The sequence below is a fragment of the Hevea brasiliensis genome, chromosome 2 (genome assembly GCF_030052815.1).
Source record: "Hevea brasiliensis isolate MT/VB/25A 57/8 chromosome 2, ASM3005281v1, whole genome shotgun sequence".
Lineage (NCBI taxonomy): Eukaryota > Viridiplantae > Streptophyta > Magnoliopsida > Malpighiales > Euphorbiaceae > Hevea > Hevea brasiliensis.
In genome coordinates, this window is record NC_079494.1 from 2613143 (window position 1) to 2638207 (window position 25065).

At 33.4% G+C, this 25065-nt stretch overlaps 2 pseudogenes; both read left to right on the forward strand.

Moving 5' to 3' along the window:
- The first annotated feature begins 826 nt into the window (after positions 1 to 826).
- Positions 827 to 17918, forward strand: LOC110654468 (6,7,8-trihydroxycoumarin synthase-like; annotated as a pseudogene).
- A 4782-nt stretch (positions 17919 to 22700) lies between these two features.
- On the forward strand, positions 22701 to 24262 carry LOC110654469 (cytochrome P450 83B1-like; annotated as a pseudogene).
- Positions 24263 to 25065: the final 803 nt, after the last annotated feature.

Genomic DNA, 25065 nt, shown 5'->3' on the forward strand with positions numbered 1-25065 from the left:
ATCTAATAATTAACAGATTAATAAGTTAACCTAGTAATAATAACTTTTATAAAATTAAATTAAAATTCAATAAATTTTATAAAATAAATTAAAATTGAGTTACCAAATTAACTATGTCAATGTTACATAATATTCGAATCTTGTAAAGATTAAAAAAAAATTTTAAAACGTGAAGTCACCTATTAATTAATTAAATGTTTATTTTAATAAGTTAAATTTTATTTTTAATGCATTAAAATTAGTTTAAGGCTTAGTTTTCATCACTTGCTACTATTCTAGTGCAAGAAATTATTAGGTGCACTCGGTGCAGATGCACCATCTCTCACAATCATGTGGGACCCATTTTTTTCCTTCTAGAATGGGCTCACTTTTCTATGAGAAATTAAGCACTATTTTTAGTGCTCCTGGTGCATCTAATAAGTAGCCTTCCGGTGCACCCATATCTGTAATATAAATTAATTTATAGCTAGCACATGTTGCTTGAGCAAATCCAAGATTCTACTGAGATTATTATGATTATATAACTATGTAATGTATAGTAATTTGATACTTTAATTATTTTTGTACGAACTTAATTAATGCATATGATTTTTCATTCAGATTCGATCTATCATAGATTTAAATATAAGATATATGATAGGATAAATTTATTTAAATATATAGATCTCACATATTTATATCTTGAATATATAATAATTCGGTGACTGGACAAGAATTTTCCAACATCTATATATATATATATATATATATATATATATATATATATATATATAACTAATGGTCTCTTTCTATTTTGTTATTTCAAGTAGCAATTGGAACATACATAATGTTTTTGTTTATCTTTTTCCTATTAGCTCTTCCGCTACTTCTTTTATTTCTTCTCCGCAAACAAAAATCTAAAAATCGTCATTTGCCACCAGGTCCCAAGGGTCTTCCATTAATAGGCAACTTACATTAATTTGATAGCTTAAACCCTCATTCCTTTTTGTGGCAACTTTCTCAAAAATATGGACCTTTAATGTCCATACGTCTAGGTTTCGTACCAATCTTGGTAGTTTCCTCTGCCAAAATGGCTAAGGATGTAACAGCCCTATATGCATAGCTATGTATAATTTACTGTTCTGGTGACCGATGTCGGTCCGGACAATTAAGGGAATTAGGATCACAATTAAGACACCTAAAAAAACCTTGAATGAAAATTAATAATGATTACTAGTTAGTTAAGTATAAACAAGAAAAACAAAGCATAAAAAGTTAAATGAGCCGATGGTCACAGCGATGGGTGACCTTACCGGGAAGTGACTGCGAGGTCAGTCCTAACCCTAATTTTGAACGGGAAATTATGACACCGTGGTCCTAAGGACTATTGCGAACCTAGTGGAAAGGAGAAAATCACATAAAAGAGTTGATAAGTAGGTCAGGACTCCGGAAGAAATAATAGATTATTTGCAAACCGGATCAATCCGGTGAGGGGAAAATTGGTCAATTCACCCCTAGAGGTGACTCTTGACCTAACTTTCCAATAAAATCGGAGAAATAAAAATTTCAGAATATAGAATTAAATTAAAGAAGAATGGAAAAATAAAAAAGAAAAAGAAAAAGAAAAGAAAAAGGACTTATCACATCATCAAGATTATCGCACCCATGACATCATAAATGGATTTAAAAATTTGTTGAAAATTTGACTAAGTCAAATAAGAAATAAAAACACATAAAAATTAAAAAGAATTTCACTCTTCTTCTTCCCATAGTCATGCCATCCCTCACCCCCTCTCTTTCATCTCTCTCTAAATCCTCCATTGAAGCTTGCAACCAAGCTTCATAAACCCTAGCATCCCCCATAAAGTTCCCACTAAATTGTGATAAATCTTGTTATTTCAACTTGAGAAGGAGATTGAAGAAGAAAAGAAAGGAAGAAAAGAGAAGAAAGTGAAGAAGTGAAAATCAAAGAAAGGTTAGTGATGAAACTTGAAATTTTTAGTTGAATTCCTATGTTTGTAGTTAACTTAACTTAGAATTAAAGTGAAAATGCAAACAAAACTATTATGGGGGACTAGTAGTGAATTTTGGCTAGCCCTTAAGGGAGTAGAAATTGCATGATTTTGATGCACTTAAACATGTAGATAAGGTGGATTTAATGTGTAAACAATGTTTATATACTTTAATTTTATGGTTTGAAACAATTTGTGTGAATTAGGGTTCTTCAAGTTAGAAGAAAAATTGGAGGAAATGGTCAATTGATGCAAATGACCTTAATTGAGGTTAGAAATGGTCAATTGGGACCAATTGTGATGTGTTTGAATGAGTGAAAAAGAAGTGCAATTCGGATTGGTTAGGGGTCCCAATCTAGCAGTTTGACCTAGGTCCCTTTCAGGGATTAAAATTGAAATTTTACCAACTCAATTGGTGTGAGGCAAATTGAGAATGAAAATAAACACATAATGACACATTTTTCATTTAGAAACCATGCTCAGAAAATGACATTAACATAGTGAACAATTAGGTCAAATCCGGATATTGTGCACTGTCACCGTACAAAAATGACCAAATAAACAGTATTTGTTCATTTAGCCATAACTTGGCATAGGCAGGTCCAAATGATCTGATTTTTGTGGCATTGGAAAGGTATGACATAGCACTACAACTTTCATGAAGAATACCAATCCAAATTCTGCCCATAACCAAGTGACATTATCACCCAAAATTAGTTGTCCAAAACTGCCAGAACCAATAAAGTGCCCAAAAATTCTGGGTAACACCAATCCGGCCAGCCTTAGTAAAATGCCCATATCTTGGGCTAAAAAACTCCAAATGAAGTGATTCAAAAGGTGAATTAAATTTAAGATAATAAGGAACAACTTTTATGAAGAATACTTAGCCAAATTTCCATAGTAACTAGACCAATGGAACAATGTAATCCAGGTCACCAAAACTGAAAATTTGAATTTTCTCTTAGGAGACTTAGAAATTGAAATGGCAACCAAGACCAACAAATTAGGCACTCAAAATATGGTATGAGGGTGTAATGAGAATTAGTATACCTATTTAGTGTGGAAAAGTCAATATTTTGACCCAATGGTCAAATGAATAGTAACCACCATAATCAATAACACAAAGAACTCAATTTATGGGATTATATAAATAAAGTTTAAATAAAAATTTTAACTGCTAAAATTATTGTTAAATATAATTTGGATAAATATTGAAACATCTTAATTATGTGCTTCAGTGGAAAAAGAGCCTTCCGAGAAAAGGAATCGATATGAGTGAAATACAGAAAGACTAATTACGAGGTTTGTGCATAATAAACTTATTTAAGTATTTCTTATTGAAATTTCATTTAGTATGTAATATGAATAGTTTTTAATTTTTCAGCTTTGGGAATTTTATTTGGAAATTATTGTGTTGCCTACTTTGTAAATGGAAATTTTGAGATAAAATGTGATTTGTGGTTTGTATGAAATATTTAAATATTGTGATTTGAAATTGTTTTTTATTCACGCTTGGCATGACAGTCCCTTACTATGTTCCTCCTCCATTTGTGGGGTTAAGTTTGATATTTGATCATTTTCCTCCCTCTTTGCTTGCCAGCCTGAGGTGAGTTTGGATGAATACTCATTAGCTGGCTAGCCACCTCCCTCATTGATTTCGATTAGTAGGGTGAGTTTATATTGTCGTGGTGTACAACACGGCATAGTTTGGAAATTGTGCCATGGCTTAAGTTGTGTTATTGATTGGCAACACTATGTTTATTAAATTGTTTGACTAAAATTTGTGTTATAATGAGCTTTGGAAATTGTGAAATGAAATTATGAAATATTTAAATTATGATTTGTTAATGAATATTTTATGTACAATATCTTTAAATTTTTATTAAAATTTACTCAGCGATGGCTTTATTTTGCTATCGCAGATAGGGAAAAGGACATAGCAACAAAGTGAGCTGCTACAGTAATAGGAGAGCATAGTTTGAAGATTTTTATACGGGTATATTATTTATACCCCTTGTGATTTGGTTGATGTAAATATGATATTGTTTATGAAGGAACGGAAGCGTGAAAAACACAAGATTATACCATTGAATTCAAAAATTTTCACCTAGGGTCACATGCACCATGCAAGATTTATTTTTATCTATTTGATTTCAATGATAAACAACATATTAAAACTCTTTTAATATGTTTTTGGATCTGTATTTGCCATTTAAGATTTTAAAATTAATCAGATTAATTTTAGAACCCTAGATTAAATCAAGAACGATTACACTAACCTCTTGATGTGCTGTAGCATGTCTGCGCCTTTGAGATTCGTCTTCAGGACACCAGATGTTGTCCCTCTAGCTTGTCCACACCAAGAACACCTATGGCAGCCCTTGAACAGCTTCTAAAGCTTTTTCTATTAATTAAAAATTCAAGTTCTGCCTTTTAAGAGATTAGAGATGTAAACAGGACACTAGAAACAATTTCTAGTGTTCTTAATTCAAGAGATTGATGGCTAATCTCTTTGAATTGATGAGAGATGAAGAGAAATAGCTGGAGAGGCTAAAAGTGGCGTGACATATGAGAGGAGAGGCTGCTGGTTGTGTTTTCTTTTCATAACCCCACTTAAATAGCTAGGTTAACACATTAAACCCTAGCCACATGTCACCTTTTGATTAGCTCTAGGTTTAAGTGACCCAATCACATTGTGCCAAGTGTCAAACCTATATTTAATCTTGATTTTAATCATCTTACATGATTAAAAATATTTGTAAGCTTATGTGTTATGCCATGTGTCACCATCTCATGGTGCCACGTGTCACACTGCAAAATGACCAAAATGCCCCTGTGTCTTAATTTTGAGTTCTTAACCCAAAATAATTATTTTCTTCTTCTAATTAATTTATATCAAATATAAATTAATTAATTAATCTCTATTAATTAATTTCTCATCAATTAAATTCATATTTAAACACTTTAAATACAAATTTAATTTATTCTTCACATCATATAATCTAGATTTGGTTTCAAGTTATTCTAGGGACTTTGCAATTTTATTGCAAACCAAATCTATTTAATTAATCAATTAAACTCTTTAATTAATTAATTAAATCATATTTAAATAGGTGATAACTTGTGTATGTGTGTGACTTACTAGGCTCATCACTAATTGGCAATGAGACATGATATCAACTCTTAATATCATCGAACTCTTTCTTACCATAAATGATTTCTCTAAATCATTTTATGAACCTCATAGACCATGGTTAACACCTAGCATAGCATGCCATGGCCACCCAATTAGTAATAAGATTTACCTTAAATGAACCTATAATCATATGTTACCATGCACTAGAATCTCTCTGTTACAAAATCCCAACTCAATTTGAGTCATGGTTTATGTCAAACTCCATTTGCTATGAATATTATGTTCTCTTTTAATTCCAGTTCTTGATTAAAAGATTTTCTCATCGAAACTCTTTTACGAATAAATCTATCTGTCTGGCCAGAACTTGAAACATCAAGAACAATTAAATGAACATAGGATTTTATCTCTATTTACTTAGAGGAACAGATTCCTTCTTGATCAACACCTACCTCCATATATAACTAGCGTGAGCCAACACATGCCCATATACCCATACATAGTACAAGTATGAAAGCAGATATCAAACTCAAACTACCTATATACAAGATAAGTGCTATCTCGTGTCTAAAGATTATATGCATCGATATGATTTATGACAAAACATTGACAAGAGTAACCTCCATGTGCTTGTCATAAGTGTCACTGGTTCGACCTACTTATCATTTATAAGTGCCTATCATGTTTGTTATATGGCATGAGGCTCACCATTCCATCTTATTTATATCTCATATAAATAACTTGGTAACAAACATGAATACAATCTTTACGGATAAGTCATGTCCTTATTATGAAGTATCCTCGATTGTGAACCTATTTATGATACTTTGTGCTAGAAATATTGTCACTCATATTCTTAACAACTTAAGAATAATATTTCTAACAAAATATCAATGGACCTTTTCTATTACACATAAATATATTATGTAAACGGAAAAGTGGAAATGCCTTTTATTATTAAAAATATGTACAAGATACATACTAAATGATATACTCTAGGGCATACTACTAACAATCTCCCACTAGCACTAGAGTCATTCATTACAATATCTTAGACCTATCTTCTCAAGATGTCGGTCTAAGCGAGTCTGTGACATAGGCTTAGTGAATGGATCGGTGGATTTTCACCGTGATGCTATTTTCTGCATGGCTACATCGCCGCCCAACTATTTCTCCGATAATGTGGTAGCGCCTTTCTATGTGTTTGGATTTACGGTGAGACCTTGGTTCCTTAGCTTTGTATGTTGCTCCATTGTTGTCACGATGTAATGGAACTGTTGACTCAATGGAAGGAACTCATGTAAGTTACATCACGAACTTCTTTATCCAAAGCGACTTCCTTTGCGACATCGATGCAGCAATATACTCGACCTCGATGAGTGGAATCTGCGATGTGCTCTGTTTGGAACTCTTCCAACCGATCGCACCTCCATTACAAATGAACACATATCCAGAGGTAGACTTTCTATCATCGATATCTGATTGGAAATCAGAATCAGTATAACCATCCAATTGCAAGTCTCCACCTCCATAAATCAAGAATAAATCCTTAGCTCTTCTCAAGTACTTAAGGATATTCTTGACAGCTATCCAGTGTTCCAAACCTGGATTGGATTGATACCTGCTAGTCAAACTAACAGCATATGTGATATCCAGCCTAGTACATAACATTGCATACATTAAACTTCCAATAGCCGAAGCATATGGAATCCTGGCCATCTTATCTCTTTCTTCAGGTGTCTTTGGAGACATCTCTTTAGAAAGGTGGATACCATGTCTCACTGGTAACAATCCTCTCTTGGAATCAAGCATGTTAAACCTCTTTAACACCTTTTCCAAGTATAGACTTTGGGATAAACCAATTATTCTTTTCGCTCTATCTCTATAGATGCGAATCCCAAGAATATAGGTTGCCTCCCCTAAGTCTTTCATGGAGAATGTATTTGACAACCATACCTTTATAGTCATCAACATACCTGTATCATTACCCATCAACAGTATGTCATCCACATATAAGACAAGGAAAGTGATAGCACTGTCACTAACCTTCTTATATACACATGGCTCATCCTCATTTTTGATAAAACCAAAAGATTTAATGGCTTCATCAAAACGGATGTTCCAACTCCTCGAAGCTTGTTTCAACCCATAAATGGATCGCTTTAGCTTGCATACCTTGGAACCATCTTGGGATTCAAATCCCCTAGGTTGTTCCATGAAAATGTTTTCTTCAATGTATCCATTGAGAAAGGCTGTTTTGACATCCATCTGCCAAATCTCATAATCATAGTATGCAGCTATTGCTAATAAAATCCTAATTGATTTAAGCATGGCAACAGGCGAGAAAGTCTCCTCATAGTCTATTCCTTGCCTTTGGCGAAACCCTTTCGCTACTAGCCTTGCCTTATAGGTCTCTACCTTTCCATCATAACCAATTTTCTTCTTGAAAACCCATTTGTTCCCTATAGGTACAATACCTTCAGGTGGGTCAACAAGATCCCAAACTTGATTCTTATACATGGAATCAATCTCGGTTTTCATAGCATTAATCCATTTTGAAGAGTCTATATCGATATAGCTTCTTCATAGGTAAGTGGATCATCTCCATGATCTACTTCTTCATGAGTAGACAACTCTTGTTCTTCTTCATGAAGAAAACCATATCTCACCGTGGGTGAGATACCACAGTTGTTCTACGAGGAAGCAGTGTAGATGTTTCATCAATGGGTATAGGTTGACTAGATGGATCTATATCCATCGATGCATTGGTTGGTCGAATTCTCCAATTCTAACTCTATTTGCCTTCCTTTGCCTCCTTCTTGAACAAACCGTTGTTCAAGAAATGTGGCATCTCTACTTATCACAACCTTTTGTGAAGTAGGCAAATAAAAATAATATCCAAAACTATCTTTTGGATATCCAACAAATCGACCTTTTACGATCTGGTCTCCAATTTATCGGTGTTGACTTTTGATATAATTTGGACAACCCCAAATCTTAACATGCTTAAGACTTGGTTTTCTTCCATGCCATATCTCATAAGGTGTGGAAGAAACCGATTTTGATGGAATCCTATTCAGAATATACAAAGTGATTCTAATGCAAATCCCCAAAGGAGATTGGCATATCGGTATAGCTCATCATACTACGTACCATATCCAATAGGTACGATTTCTCCTTTAGATACACCATTCGGTTGTGGCGTTCTGGAGAGTCGGTGAGAAACAATGCCATGCTCTCTCAAGTATTCATCAAATTCGGTACTCAAATATTCACCTCCACGATCGATCGAAGAGCTTTAATATTTTTTCCTGTTTGATTTACTACTTCAGATTTAAATTCCTTAAACTTTTCAAAGGATTCATGTTTGTATTTCATCAAATACAAATACCCAAAACCTTGATTTATCATCAGTAAAGGTAATAAAATAATGAAAGCCCCTCTAGCCATTTCTTTAAATGGACCACATACATCACTATGTATTAGCTCCAAAATATTTTCACTCTTAGCCCTTGTCCAACAAAGGGTGATCTAGTCATTTTGCCACAAGGCAAGATTCACAAGTTGGAGTAGGCTCAGAGCCCAATGAGGATAGAATCCCCATTTTCTCCAATTTTGCAATCCTATCTTCGCAACATGACCTAACCTTAAGTGCCAAGTATATTTTTAACTTGAGTTGGTTTTCACCATTGAATTGCTTTCATTTAGATTGCTACAATCTGGACAGTGGAAACACTTTCTTACTGGCAATGGAAACACTTTCCTGTTGGCAGTGGAAACACTTTCCTTTGCCTCCATCAGCTTTAGTCTTACTTTTCTGTTTAGCTATTTTCTTGGAAGGACCAGAATCGAGGTTTCTTTTTCTTATTGCCTTTCTTCTTGTTGGACTTTCCAGTGAAGAAGATGCAACCAAAGCTACCTCTTTTTCTTTATTGCACTGGCATATTCTTTTGGGCAATAACCAGCATGTTGAGTAATTCAGCTAAGGTGCATTCTGTTTAGTCATATGGAAATTTGTCACAAAATTCCCAAAAGACTCGGGAAGGGATGAAGGATCAAATCCGTTTGTAGTTGGAAATCCATGTTGAAGTCAAGATGTTCCAAGCTGCTCAATCACCGAATCATCTTGTGGACATGATCCCCAACATTACATCCCTCGGACATCCTCATACGGAATAAGCTGTTTAGATATCTCATACCTAGCATTCCTGCTGTGCTCACCATACAACTCTTGTAGGTGAAGGAGGATCTCACTAGCACTCTGCATGTTCTCATGTTGCTTCTGTAACTCATTACTCATGGAAGCAAGCATGTAACACTTAGCTCTCATATCATGCTCCTTCCACTTGTCCAAAGTATCATGTTCCTCTTGTGTGGCCTCTGGAGGTAAGGGACCAGGAACATTTGAATATAGAACATATCCTATATGTTCAAGGTTCAGGACAAGTTTCAAATTTCATAGCCAATCAGACAGATTAGGTCCTGTCAACCTGTTGTGATCAAGTATGCTTGCAAGGATATTGGATGGTGGTGGTTGTTTTGTGCTCATTTTTATCAGAAAATTAACTGCAGAAAATAACCAGATTAATTAGTAAATGTATCATGTAATTAACCAAAATGATTATGATCTTTTAATCAAATTGGTCCTCCCACTAACTTAGCGAATCCTACACTTCCAAAGTAGAAAACGGAAATCCTAGTTGGATGGATTTCTAGTGAGTGATTGAATTCTTATAATTCTATTGATCATCCTCAGGTACATCCATTATTGGAATTACAATAAACTATAAGTGAGCAACTCCTTGCCCATCACATCTCATGTGAGGTTCAATCCTTTTACTAGCCCCTAATGCTCAAAATCTCAGGTACATCCAATATTGACTTATCTTGCATTAGTTAAGTTGATCCCATTGAGCCAGTAATTATGCAAATAATTTTAATGTCCTCAGGTACATCCAATATTGGCCACCAAACCATTTACATATTTACAACATCTCATGCTTAACAATTATTCTTAAGAAAATCTCTTAAATTAATTGCATCTCATGCAACTATTTAAAATTTCTTAAAATAATTACCCCAATGGAGGGCTTATGTTATAATTACTTTAATTATAGCATTTCCAACTTAATCATTTGTTTGGAAGATTTTATAGCCATCCTAATTACTATTAAGGTCTCACTTTGCACATTATCCATTTAGCATGCATATATCATATAATTGCATACATTCCCATACATCTCATGCATTCATGGATAAGCGATAAATATGGTATGATCATGGACTTTCTAAGGGATTCAATTGAGCCACCAAGAATTGAATCGGGGCATTCCTAGGTGCTTTTCATTCATTCATTTTACATTAGTTGCTGAAGGATTACATAATTAACACTTGATATTTAATTCATCTATATGGTGCCACAATTGCTCTTTACCTCCTTGAACTTCTTGCAATCCAATATTACATAGTAATCCTTGGCATACCAAGGCGAATTTACAAGAACTTAAATAAATGAAATTGCAACCCAAAAATATTACAAACTTAATAATATATGCCCAAAATAAATTAAAATAAATTAATTTACAATCCCAAAGAAACATAAAAGAAATAAATCCAATCACATTGGTCTTTTATAGTCCATGATCATCCATCATGCATATCACTATTTAACAATTAAATAAAACATACATACTTATATTAAATTGAATATCTCATATTCAACTTAAAAATCAGATTTGAATATGATTCAAATAAATTTAAAAATTCAGATTTGAATCTCATTCAAACAAATTTAAAAATTCAGATTTGAATCACATTCAAACAACTTCAAAAATTCAGATTTGAATCACATTCAAATATTTTTTAAAAAATCAGATTTGAATCACATTCAAATATTTTTTAAAAAATCAGATCTGAATTTTATTGAATCAATTTTAAAAAATCAGATTTAAATATGATTCAAACAACTTTAAAAATTCAGATTTGAATCACATTCAAACAACTTTTAAAATTCAGATTTGAATCACATTCAAACATTTTTTTAAAATTCTGATTTGAATCATAATTTAATTGTGTGATTAAAACAACTAATTAAACACTTTAATTAGTCAAAGAATAGGCCTTAGATCATACAACAATTGCAGAATTAAAAGCCAAACCTTGAATCACCCATGGAACCATTGTTGCCGCCACCATTGGTGGCTTCACCATGTGTGACGCCACACCTCTTAATCCAACCAGCAATGAATCAATCATCTTATGATCAAATCACACAATTAAATCATATAATCAACAATCTAAATGGCAAATATAGTGGCTCTGATACCAATTGAAGGCAGGCGTGAAAAACACAAGATTATACCATTGAATTCAAAAATTTTCACCTAGGGTCACATGCACCATGCAAGATTTATTTTTATCTATTTGATTTCAATGATAAACAACATATTAAAACTCTTTTAATATGTTTTTGGATCTGTATTTGCCATTTAAGATTTTAAAATTAATCAGATTAATTTTAGAACCCTAGATTAAATCAAGAACGATTACACTAACCTCTTGATGTGCTGTAGCATGTCTGCGCCTTTGAGATTCGTCTTCAGGACACCAGATGTTGTCCCTCTAGCTTGTCCACACCAAGAACACCTATGGCAGCCCTTGAACAGCTTCTAAAGCTTTTTCTATTAATTAAAAATTCAAGTTCTGCCTTTTAAAAGATTAGAGATGTAAACAGGACACTAGAAACAATTTCTAGTGTTCTTAATTCAAGAGATTGATGGCTAATCTCTTTGAATTGATGAGAGATGAAGAGAAATAGCTGGAGAGGCTAAAAGTGGCGTGACATATGAGAGGAGAGGCTGCTGGTTGTGTTTTCTTTTCATAACCCCACTTAAATAGCTAGGTTAACACATTAAACCCTAGCCACATGTCACCTTTTGATTAGCTCTAGGTTTAAGTGACCCAATCACATTGTGCCAAGTGTCAAACCTATATTTAATCTTGATTTTAATCATCTTACATGATTAAAAATATTTGGCAAGCTTATGTGTTATGCCATGTGTCACCATCTCATGGTGCCACGTGTCACACTGCAAAATGACCAAAATGCCCCTGTGTCTTAATTTTGAGTTCTTAACCCAAAATAATTATTTTCTTCTTCTAATTAATTTATATCAAATATAAATTAATTAATTAATCTCTATTAATTAATTTCTCATCAATTAAATTCATATTTAAACACTTTAAATACAAATTTAATTTATACTACACATCCAATAATCTAGATTTGGTTTCAAGTCATGCTAGGGACTTTGCAATTTTATTGCAAACCAAATCTATTTAATTAATCAATTAAACTCTTTAATTAATTAATTAAATCATATTTAAATAGGTGATAACTTGTGTATGTGTGTGACTTACTAGGCTCATCACTAATTGGCAATGAGACATGATATCAACTCTTAATATCATCAGAACTCTTTCTTACCATAAATGATTTCTCTAAATCATTTTATGAACCTCATAGACCATGGTTAACACCTAGCATAGCATGCCATGGCCACCCAATTAGTAATAAGATTTACCTTAAATGAACCTATAATCATATGTTACCATGCACTAGAATCTCTCTGTTACAAAATCCCAACTCAATTTGAGTCATGGTTTATGTCAAACTCCATTTGCTATGAATATTATGTTCTCTTTTAATTCCAGTTCTTGATTAAAAGATTTTCTCATCGTAAACTCTTTTACGAATAAATCTATCTGTCTGGCAGAACTTGAAACATCAAGAACAATTAAATGAACATAGGATTTTATCTCTATTTACTTAGAGGAACAGATTCCTTCTTGATCAACACCTACCTCCATATATAACTAGCAGAGCCAACACATGCCCATATACCCATACATAGTACAAGTATGAAAGCGATATCAAACTCAAACTACCTATATACAAGATAAGCGTGCTATCTCAGTCTAAAGATTATATGCACTGATATGATTTATGACAAAACATTGACAAGAGTAAACTCCATGTGCTTGTCATAAGTGTCACTGGTTCGGCCTACTTATCATTTATAAGTGCCTATCATGTTTGTTATATGGCATGAGACTCACCATTCCATCTTATTTATATCTCATATAAATAACTTGGGAACAAACATGAATACAATCTTTCTGGATAAGTCATGTCCTTATTATGAAGTATCCTCGATTGTGAACCTATTTATGATACTTTGTGCTAGAAATATTGTCACTCATATTCTTAACAACTTAAGAATAATATTTCTAACAAAATATCAATGGACCTTTTCTATTACACATAAATATATTATGTAAACGGAAAAGTGGAAATGCCTTTTATTATTAAAAATATGTACAAGATACATACTAAATGATATGCTCTAGGGCATACTACTAACAGTTTATGTGTATATATGTAGTTTGAGCAGTTGTACATTAAATGTGTAATCATACTATTTTTTTTTGAGATTTTATATTTGTAAATTAAACTTGTGAATGTAAATTAAATATTTAAAATGCAATGTGCATGAATTTATGAAATGTTTTGAGATGATAATTTTTAATGTTGAAATTGTGGATTTTGAATTGAATTGTTGCTATTGATGTTGGTTTGAGATATTTGGAGGTTGGGGTGTGATTAAAAAACCTTTGGAAGTGCTTTTCTATAGGTCTAAATTTTTTGTTTTTCTCAATTACAGCCGGCACTCTGCCGAAATTTTTACAAAATTTACAGAAAAATCCAAAAGGTCAAAATTTTTACCTAACTTTGAAACTTCAATTAAACGTTTTAATACCCGCTAAAAATGCTCACAACCTTCAAAAAGTAATAAAATTGTTTTAAAATCCCTTGTAGTGTATTTAATGGGTTATCGGTAAGTGAAGTTCGGTAATTCATTAGGTATACTACGAGATCATGTTATGCCTTACATAGGGGTAAGGTGTGACAAAGGAAATCTTGAAAACCCATAATCTTATTTTTTATACCAAGCCTCCCTTAGTTGGCTAGCAAAAGTTGTCCTATAATGGTTTAGACTTGGCCTTTTCACCTTATAATGCTTATTAGAGAGAGATAAGGAAAATTTGTATGGTTTATCTCTTCAATTCTAAGAGGGTGCAAAGTTTCCGTCCCATCAGAGAATACAAGGATTCCCATATGCTTGAAAAGATCTCCAAATCAGCCACAGCCTTGAAACCTGTAAACTTGTCTGAGGTCATGATGTCACTTACAAGTACTATAATTAACCGCGTTGCTTTTGGAAAGAGGTATGAGGAAGATGGGGTTGAAAGCAGTAGATTTCATGAGTTGCTGAAGGAAACTTAGGCTATGTTTACAAGTTTCTTTATTTCAGATTACTTTATTGATAAGTTCACTGGATTACTCCATCACCTAGAGAAAAACTTCCAAGGAATTTGACATTTTTTATGAATAGATAATCTAAGAACACCTTGATCCTAGTAGATCAAAGCCTGGGGAAGAGGATATTCTTGATATCTTACTTCAATTATATAAGAATCATTCTTTTAAAGTTGATCTCACCTTCGATCACATCAAAGCTGTGCTTATGGTAATTACCACATTTATGCAAAATTTAGTTTCTATTTGTTTACCAATGCTGCATTATCAAGGAGAAATTCTTTCTTTAGTTTCTTTATATGATGCATGCACTAACTATGATGCCTCTCACCCGTCTACAGTGTAGCCAAACAAGGAGTGTCACATTTGGTGCCGAAGCACCCTATCTTGTCTTATCATGTCTATTGTAAACATTTAATATCATTTAAAAATAGATATTCCATATGTGAAAATTTTTTTTTTATAACAATTTATTTCTGTGGATACCCGAACAAAGCCTCCTCTGTTTTATTAGCGTCTGGCGGGTTTCACTAGTTACCTATTAAAAACAATTCCATATTTATCTTATATATCCATAGCCATATAATATCATATCATTTCAAGAAATGAACTCATTCATTCATTCTGATGGAAATTTATATAAAAAAGCTTACAAGCTTATTTACAATCCCAAAACGTAAATTTCATTTATTTACAACACAAAATATAACTACATGATGTTTATATATGTTACACTCATTTAATATAGGCATTTTAAGATAGTTTTGCATCCATTTTGCTCTTATATTTTAGTATATTTTATGTTTTTAGCTTTATTTTAGCTTATTTGTTAACTTTAGATACTTTATATTTTATTTTTGTAATTTTGTTGTTTTTGATAGGATTTTGTGGCAAATCGAAGATCAATGAGTGCATTAGGAAGTGATTTGAAGAAATTTGGAGTTCTTTAAGCATAGAGGAAAGTTGAAGAAATCAAGCCTTGAAAGAGCAAGTTAGCCGAAATTTGCTTAAGACTTTGCTTAAGATCCTGCTTAGGGTAAAGCGGTAGTGCTTAAGGTGCAGCAGAAGTCAAGCATGAGCAGAAAAATCTATTTTACTCTAAGTCTGCCGAGATTTCTTTGAGGGTCCGCAACCTTAGCGCAGACGGTCACGACAGCTGAAATTTGCTAAGAAGCTGCTTAGGGTTAAGCCGTACCCTAAGCAGACTGCCCAGAACGTGAATAATGCTGCTGACTTGGATAATTTTACACCTCATTTCCTATGCACTCCTTGGCTCTTATTTACTTTAGGGTAACTTTTTGGGACGATATAAATTCATCATTTCCTAGTTTTTGCGATAAGAGGAAAAGAGGGAGAAATAAAAAGGAAAGAAAATATAAGAGAGAGAGAAGGAGACGCCATTTCTTTTGGGGGAGGAGCTGCTGCAACCATTTTTGGAGCTCCAGAAACTAGAGTTTTGGGTTCTTCTACCTGAGTTTTTCTATTTTAGTCCTCTTATCATGTTTTTCTTTACTTTTCCATCAATCTTTCTTGTAAATACCATCATAAGTGAGTAAACTCTTTAGATTTCAGAGTTGGGAAATATGTTTTAGATTAATTTGTGGATTTGGACTAGGTATTTCCTTATTTTACATAAATATGAGTTTTGATTCCTTCCTTGTGTGCTTGATTTACTTGCCTAATGCTGGTACCCATTGGGTATTGTGTTAATCTTTGATTGAAGGACCAAAAGGTGAAAGTCATTGATAGATAATCAAGAATTGGAACATAAAATCACCTAGATTTAGAAATAAACTAGGATTTTAAGAGGAATTAATGATTGGTTACAAAACTTAATGGGTTTTAAATTAATCAAATAACATACGAAAGTAGGTTTGGTTATTTTAGAACATATTTTGGTTTGCTTGAAAAAGAAATCAAAGGAATTTAGAATTAATCACCTTCAAACTCTATTTTTCCCTAAAAATTGGAATGCCCAAGACAAATCCCAATTAATTTATGCATAAACCCCCAACTCTGGAATCACTTTTAACATAATTAGACTTTCATTTAAATTACCCATTATTAATTTAGTTTAATTGCAAACTAGATTTAGAATTTATTTGCTTGCTCTTTACATATTCCAATTAGATTAATCAATTTACTCCGCTCATTTACATTTACCATTCATTCATTAATCATTAGCCCAAATAATCGCTTCATTCATAGTTTGGTACTCAAACTGCAAATCCTCGTGGGAACGATACTTGATTCATCACTTTATTACTTGAGACGACCCGTATACTTGCGGATTCGGCCCATCAATATACAATAAACCAAAATACTAAGTCTAGTACATGGGCCCTACCAAAATACAAAAGACTAATGAGGTGAACTCTAAACTATATACAGATCTGGACAACTGTGGTCAGAACACTATTGTAGCGGCTGGTGCTGTGGCGACTGCTGATCTCCAGTACCTACGCGAAGGAAAATCCAACGCGCTAAGCAAATTGCTTAGTGGTGCATAATCTTAAAGCAGAATAACTAAATGATTTAAAATAACAATAAGATGTGAAATTTCATAATTCTAGGTCAATTGCATATTTTATAGCACTTTGGAATCCATATATTTATCAGGATCTTATCTATGCACATATCTCATTTTTAGTCTCGTTAAACTCATTTCAATGAATTTGTTATCAATTCTAACTATAACACCCTAGGCAAATCCCACATCGACAAAACACGGGAGAGATGCTGGGTTTATAAGTTGGTGGTTCGTAACCCCTAGTGATGCATTTTAAAACCGTGAGAGCTTCAGTCTAGAGCGAACAATATCACTAGTGGGGCGGGCCATTAGTGTTAAATGAGCAAGGGCTCCCACACCATGGACGGGTGTGGGTAAAGAAGTTAGTCCATAGGATAGATAGTAGAACAGATAGTGGAACAGAATACAAGATAGCATAGAGAACAATAGAAGATATCATAGAAGAAGATCAATTAGGAAGGAACAGGATAGGAGATGAATCAGGGTTAGTACTTGGAATGTTGGATCACTTACAGAAAAATTAATGGAGCTTGTGGATACCTTGGAAAGGAGAAGGGTAAATATTGCTTGCATTCAGGAGACTAAATGGGTAGGAGAGAAAAGCAAGAAAGTAGGTAATTCATGATACAAACTGTGATTTACTGAAAAGGAGAGGAATAAGATGGAGTGGGCATAATCATAGACAGGACATTGAAAGTTGCCGTAATAGCTGTGAAAAGAGTAGGAGATAGAATTATACTATTAAAGTTAGTACTAGAAGAAGAAATAATAAATGTAATTAGTGCTTATGCCCCATAAATAGGACTAGATAGTGAGAGTAAACAAAGATTTTGGGAAGATATGGGTGATCTAATGCAAAGCATACCGAATGAAGAGAATGTTTTCATCGGTAGAGATTTGAATGGACATGTAGGAAGTGATAAGCAAGGTTATGAGAATGTTCATGGAGGTTTTGATTTTGGTAGCCCAAATGAGGAGGGAAAAAGCATCCTGGATTTCACTATGGCGTACGATCTAACACTAGCAAATACCTACTTTATAAAAAGGGAGTCACATTTAGTAACTTTCAAAAGTGGGCAACATAGAAGCCAAATTAACTTCCTCTTAACCAGGAAGACCAATAAAGCTCTATGCAAGGATTGCAAGGTCATTTTGAGAGAGGCTTTAACAAATCAATATCGGTTAGTGGTCTTGGATGTCAAGTTTAGGAACAAATCAAGTAAGGCTAGAAGAAATATTATAGCTCGAACAATGTGGTGAGAGTTCAAAGGAGTAAAGCAAGTAAAGTTCAAAAATAAGCTTCTCGAGTCTGAAGTATGAAAGTTGGATGTTGAGGCCAATGGTATCTGTACAGATGGCATCAAATATTAGAAAAGTAGCTAGAAAAGTACTTGGAGAGTCTAGAGGACATGGACCACCCTCAAAAGAGAGATGGTGGTGGAATGAGAAAGTACAAAAGGCAGTGAAAAAGAAAGAGAGAATAGTATAAGAAATTACCTAAGTATGATAATAATGAAGTGTATGAACAATACAAGATAGCAAAGAAAGAGGCAAAAAAGACAGTTAATCAAGCAAGAGCGCAAACCTTTGAAAAGTTATATGAGAAACTTGGAACTAAAAAAGGGGAGAACGATATTTATAGATTAGCAAGGAAAAGAGAAAAGAAATGTCAAGATCTCAATCAAGTTAGGTGCATTAAGGATAAAGAAGGAAAAGTATTGGTGAAAGATGAGGACATTAAAGAAAGATAGAGAAATTATTTTGATGATCTCTTTAATAATAGTCAAAGTGGTAATAGAGTGAATATAGACTACAGAGCAATAGAAAAGAATGTAAATTATACTAGAAGTATTAGATCTTCAGAAGTAAAGGAAGCACTTAAGAGAATGAAAGTAGGTAAGGCCTGTGGACCCGATGAAAGACCAATTAAAGTGTGAAAGTGTTTGGGAGATATGGAAGTGGCATGGTTAACTAAATTATTTAATAAGATTCTAAACTCAAAGAAAATGCCTAATGAATAGAGGAAGAGTATTTTACTACCTATTTTTAAAACTAAGAAAGACATACAGAGTTGCTCAAACTATAGGAGAATTAAACTCATGAGCCATACTATGAAGTTGTGGGAGAGAGTTGTGGAACATCAACTACGTTATGACACTTCTATCTCTCTCAATCAATTTGGCTTCATATCCGGTCATTCAACTATGGAAGCAATCTTTCTCATTAGAAGCTTGATGGAGAAATATAGAGATGTGAAGAAAGATCTACACATGGTTTTTATCGATTTGGAGAAGCCTTACGATAGTGTTTCAAGAGATATCTTATGGAGAGTGTTAGAACAAAAGAGGGTATCTAGTAGGTGCATACAAGTGTTAAAAATATGCATAAAAGAGCAACTACTATTGAGTGCACAATGGGAAGGGACACAAGAGATTTTCCTATCTCAGTTGAATTACACCAAGGTTCAGCTGTAAGCCCTTTCCTTTTTACATTAGTCCTAAATGAATTGACAAAACATATACAAGAGGATATCCCTTAGTGTATGATGTTTGCGGATGATATAGTTCTAATAGATGAGACATGAGAAGGAGTCAATAGAAAGCTAGAGCTTTGGAGAAGTAATCTAGAGTCAAAGGGCTTTAATTTAAGTAGAACGAAGACAGAACACATGCATTGCAAGTTCAGTGAAGGCCGAACTGGTGATAGGGAAGGAGTTAGTTTGGATGGAGTGGTATTGCCCCAAAGTAATCACTTAAATATCTCGACTCAATCCTTCAAGTAGATGGGGGATGTGAGGAGGATGTTAGTCATAAGATTAAAGCCGGATAGTTAAAGTGAAGACGTGCCATAGAAGTTTTATGTGATCGCAAGATTCCCAATAAGTTGAAAGAAAAATTTTACCTTACAACCATACGACCGGCCATGTTATATGGTAGTGAGTGTTGGGCAATGAAGGAGTCATATGTGTCTAAGATAAGAGTTGCGAAGATGAGATTGTTAAGGTGGATGAGTGGCCATACTAGACTAGATAAAATCTGTAATGAGAGTATTAGAGAAAAGGTAGGAGTGGTATCAATCGAGGATAAGTTGAGAGAAGGGAGATTGAGGTGGTTTGGTCATGTGAAACATAGATATACGGAGGCTCCAATTAGACAAGTAGAGCACATTGGATTAGAGGATAGAAAGAAAAGAAGGAGTAAACCTGAACTAACTTTGAGGAGAGTAGTACAACATGACCGAGAAACATTACATATTTCTGAGGATTTAACCAAAAATCGTTTAGAATGGAGAAAGAGAATCTATATAGCTGACCCCATTAAATTTTTGAGACAAAGGTTTAGTTGAATTGAGTTTGAATATTAGGGTGAACCAACTTCTACATCAATTTTTTTCTATAATTATAGGCTTTGTGCCTCAAGACAAGAATAATAATTTTTTTTGATATATAGATGAGAAATATTTTTTTTTTTTTATTTAGATACAAAGAATATTGGAGATAATCAAAGCTATTCTTGATTTCTTAGTCTCTGGTGTTTCACAAGAACTCTACCTTTATTTATTCTGAAATATTCAAACGAGTTGGGTTTTGTTTTTGTTCTAAAATATTCAAAATTGTACATCGTTTAGCCTGCACCACCCACTTTGCTAGAAGAACAGCCAAACTAATGTTGGGAGTATCTGCAATTTCTTGGAGACCTATTAGACTTTGCGAGGCATGTGATGATGTCACTCTCATTGATATCCGAATATAATTTTGTGATCCGAATTATTATTTAATTAAAAAAATTATTATATAATTAAATATTTTATAAAATTTATAATGATATATTTCACATATAATTGAGTCTTTACCCTAATACTTCCAAATGTAATTTTTCAATTTATAAAGACCATTTTCTTTGTCATTATACCTCCATAGATCACAACGGAGTTGCTCATCTTTGATAAGTGCATAATTTATTAATTTTACTTCCATCACATTTAGTATTTTTAGTGTGTATTTATGTTTAATTCAGTTGGTTAGGCATTTCATATCAATTAGGCATATTTTTAGATAGTTGTTGGAATAATTGTGTTAAATGGAGAAATTTTCAGCATTTGTATTAAAGTAACCTTTGCTGTATTTTTCAGGTGTTTTTGAAGTTGTGGGTCTCAAAATCCAATGCTATTTAATTAGTTGAAAAGCAAATTCAGAGCATTACAAATAACAAAATGGACCAAAGCCCAGATCAGTCTCTAAAGTTGTCAAAGTTAGTTGTGAATCTAATACAAAAGCCCAGACTTGATGTGTCACGACCAGTTTCAATTTTTATTTTATATCTGGAGTTTCATAGGTCCAAATGAAGCAAGCCTAGGCCCAATTGATCCTTAAGAGCTACCTCTACAACTTCTATGAAGGGCTAGAAGGGATATGAGGCCGTTTTAATGGTCAAAAATGGCAATGAAGTCATCATTATGGGCTGGATACTCTGGCAGAACCAGACTCGATTTTTAAGCCATAACTTGGGCTGTAAAGCTCAGATTTGGGCAAATGAGTACCCGTTGGAAAGCTAAAAAAAAGGGCTACAACTTTCATAAAGACGGCAGAAACAGATTCGAAAGGAAAGTGGCTGAAAAATGGCCTTGATTGCAAAGACATGAGTGCAGGCTAAAAATCTGTCTTTTAAATTTCAAAACTTTTCCTAATTTGGTTTCTATCTTTGGGATTAGGTTTTTGATTATAAATGCGTCTTTGGGCAGCAGCTAAAACACAACCATTTAGACCTTCAACATGTGTCTAACATCTTCATTCTCCATTCACATCCATAATTTTAGATTTCTTCATTTTATTTTTCTTTTGTAAGTCATGAACATGAGTGGCTAAGTTCTTAATTCAGTTCAAGGGATTCTAGTTCTTATGCGTGATTTATAAGACCAGGTTCTTAATTTAATTTATGTCTTTTTGAATATCTATTATTTTCTGATTTCATTGACTTTGATATATTGAATGATTTGCCAAAAAGGCCTGTTAGTTAAATGTTTGATGAGATCAATTGCTAGTTCATCTTCATAATCCGTAATTATTGTGTAAGATTGAACGTGAGTAGCAATTAGGTTTTATTGATTACGATCTAAATTTTCGATAACAACCTAAGAAAACACTAGGGTGAATTAAATGATTTATGCTTCACAAATTGTTGTTCAGCTTAACTACTTCCTATTCTTAAAGCAGTTATTAATTTGATGAAGATTGCTTAATACCAATTCAGTTAATAATTAGAGTCAACAAGAGTGTTGGGCTCGAATTGATGAGTATATGGAAGTCAGGAGTTTACCTTGCTGTTTGGTAAATCTACGTTAAGTATTCGATAAGAGATAATTGTACTTCTTTTGTCGATGATCGAATCATGCATTAGAATGTGAATTAACTTGGACTAAAGTCTGTTTAATTTGAGAGTTTTATATTTAATTTTAGTTTTTAATTTCTGATTTTTTATTTCTTCTTTAGATTGCGAATGAACCCCTCCCCCCCAACCTTTGCTTCTTTTTTCATTACACAATTGCATGAAATTTAATAATTCAGTCTATAGGGTTCGACCTGGATTTACCACTTACTGCAGAAAATATTTTATAGCTAGTAATTTCAGTTAATTTAATTTATGGTGGAATCGACAACCATCAATCTTCCTTCTTCTTCTCCCTATCTTCCTCTTTTTTCTTCTCAAAATACACAGAAGAAACCTTCGTCTCCCTACTGGTCCCAAGGGTCTTCCCTTAGTAGGAAACCTATTCCAGCTTGACAACTCCAACGTTCAGAAGTATTTATGGCAACTATCCAATCAATATGGCCCCCTCATGTCCTTAAGGCTAGGTTTGAAGCCAACTCTAACAGTCTCTTCCGCCAAAATGGCAAAAGAGGTATTGAAAACCCAAGATCTGGAATTTTCTAGTAGGCCTCCCTTGCTTGGTTTACAAAGATTATCCTACAATGGTTTAGATTTGGCTTTTGCACCCTATGATGCTTATTGGAGGGAGATGAGAAAAATTTGTGTCGTCTATCTCTTCAACTCAAACCCAGTCCAAGACTTTCGTCCCATTAGAGAAGATGAAGTTTCCCGTATGCTTGAAAATATATCGAAATTAGCTGATGATTCTAACCCTGTCAACTTGACTGAAGCCATGATGGCTCTTACAAGTGCTGCAATATGCAGAGTTGCCTTTGGGAAGAGGTTCGTGGAAGGAGGAAATGAAGCTAAAAGGTTTCATGAGTTGCTTAATGAAACTCAGGCCATGTTTGTGGGCTTCTTCTTTTCAGACTATTTTCCTTACATCGTGCTGGATTGTTGATAAACTCTCTGGGTTGCTCTCCCGACTCGAAAAGAATTTCCATGAATTTGATGTTTTCTACAAGAGCTCATCGATGAACACCTCGATCCAAAGAGGGAAAAGCTCCAGTATGAGAACATTCTTGATGTTTTACTTCAACTTTGGAAGGATCGTTCTTTTAAAGTTCAACTAACCTTTGAACACATCAAAGCAATTCTCATGGTAATGCAAGCTAATCTCAATATTATTATTATTATTATTATTATTATTATTATCAGATCATTTATATTTTATTTTTATTTCCATGTAGATTGTATTTGTTGCTGGAACAGACACAAGTGCTGCTGCAGTGATTTGGGCCATGAGTTTTCTAATGAAAAATCCTAAAACTATGAAAAAAAGTTCAAGAAGAAATTAGAAGCTTAATTGGAAAAAAGGGTTTTGTTGATGAAGACGATATTCACCAATTGCCTTACCTTAAGGCTGTGGCGAAAGAGATGATGAGACTGCAACCAACAGTTCCATTACTAGTCCCAAGAGAAACAGTTCACAAGTGCACTTTAGGTGGGTATGATATACCTAAAAAAACCCTAGTTTATGTGAACGCATGGGCAGTTGGGAGGGATCCTGAAGCTTGGGAAAACCCATTGGAGTTCTATCCAGAAAGATTTTTGGATAATCCTATTGACATGAAGGGACAGGATTACGAGTTAATACCATTTGGCGCTGGTAGAAGGATTTGTCCTGGAATATTTATGGGAATTGCTAATGTGGAGCTTTCACTTGCTAATCTTCTCTACAAATTTGATTGGGAAATGCCTGCTGGGATGAAAAGGAAAGACATAGACACTCATAATGTGCTTCCAGGGATCGGCGTTCACAAGAGGGAGCATCTCTGGCTAATGGCTGAGAAATATGTCTAAGGTTATGCATAGATTAGGTGATGCTAGTTCATGATTTTCAGTAGAATTGCAAGTTCAGCCTCCAGTCAAAATTCAATAAAAAAAAAAAAAGAAATGTCACCATATATGTGATCAATGTAACATACCTCAAGTCTAGTGGTATCGTTGGATTTTTCGTATTTACACTTGGTTTATCATGAACTAAAATATAAGATATATGGTTAGATCTATTCATTAAATATAAGAATTTTCATTGTATTTGTAATAACCGCAAGATCTTAGGGCACAATGAAAATAAAGGCTACATTTACTAGATCACACATGTCTACTTCACAGAAGTATTTTTAACTGAATATATAAATTAATCTTTAAATTATTTAAAAAAAATTTATTGCATCTATGACCTTCTATTTTGATTTATTACATGCCTAACAATTTTTTTTTATCTATTACATTTTTAGTTTTATTTTTGTAATAAAAATACATAATTTTCAATTTAATGTAAAAAATAATTAAATATGTCGCTCTCTTTATAATGAATTAAATTTGATAATTTATATATTATTTTTTAAATAAGTAAATTTACTTATTGATTAAAAAATACAAATTAAGGGTGTAAAATGTTTTAATTTTAGGGTTAATTTATGTATTAGGTAAAATGTTTTTATTTAGAAGTGGCATTTGTTGAGGAGTTCTAAAAGTATATAATTATTTGGTGTTGGTTTGAGATAACAAAGTGAAGAAGATGTAATTTTATTAATGTGAAACCTCAATAATCCAATTGACAGTATACATTCAGCTTAAATAAAAAGAATAATAACAGA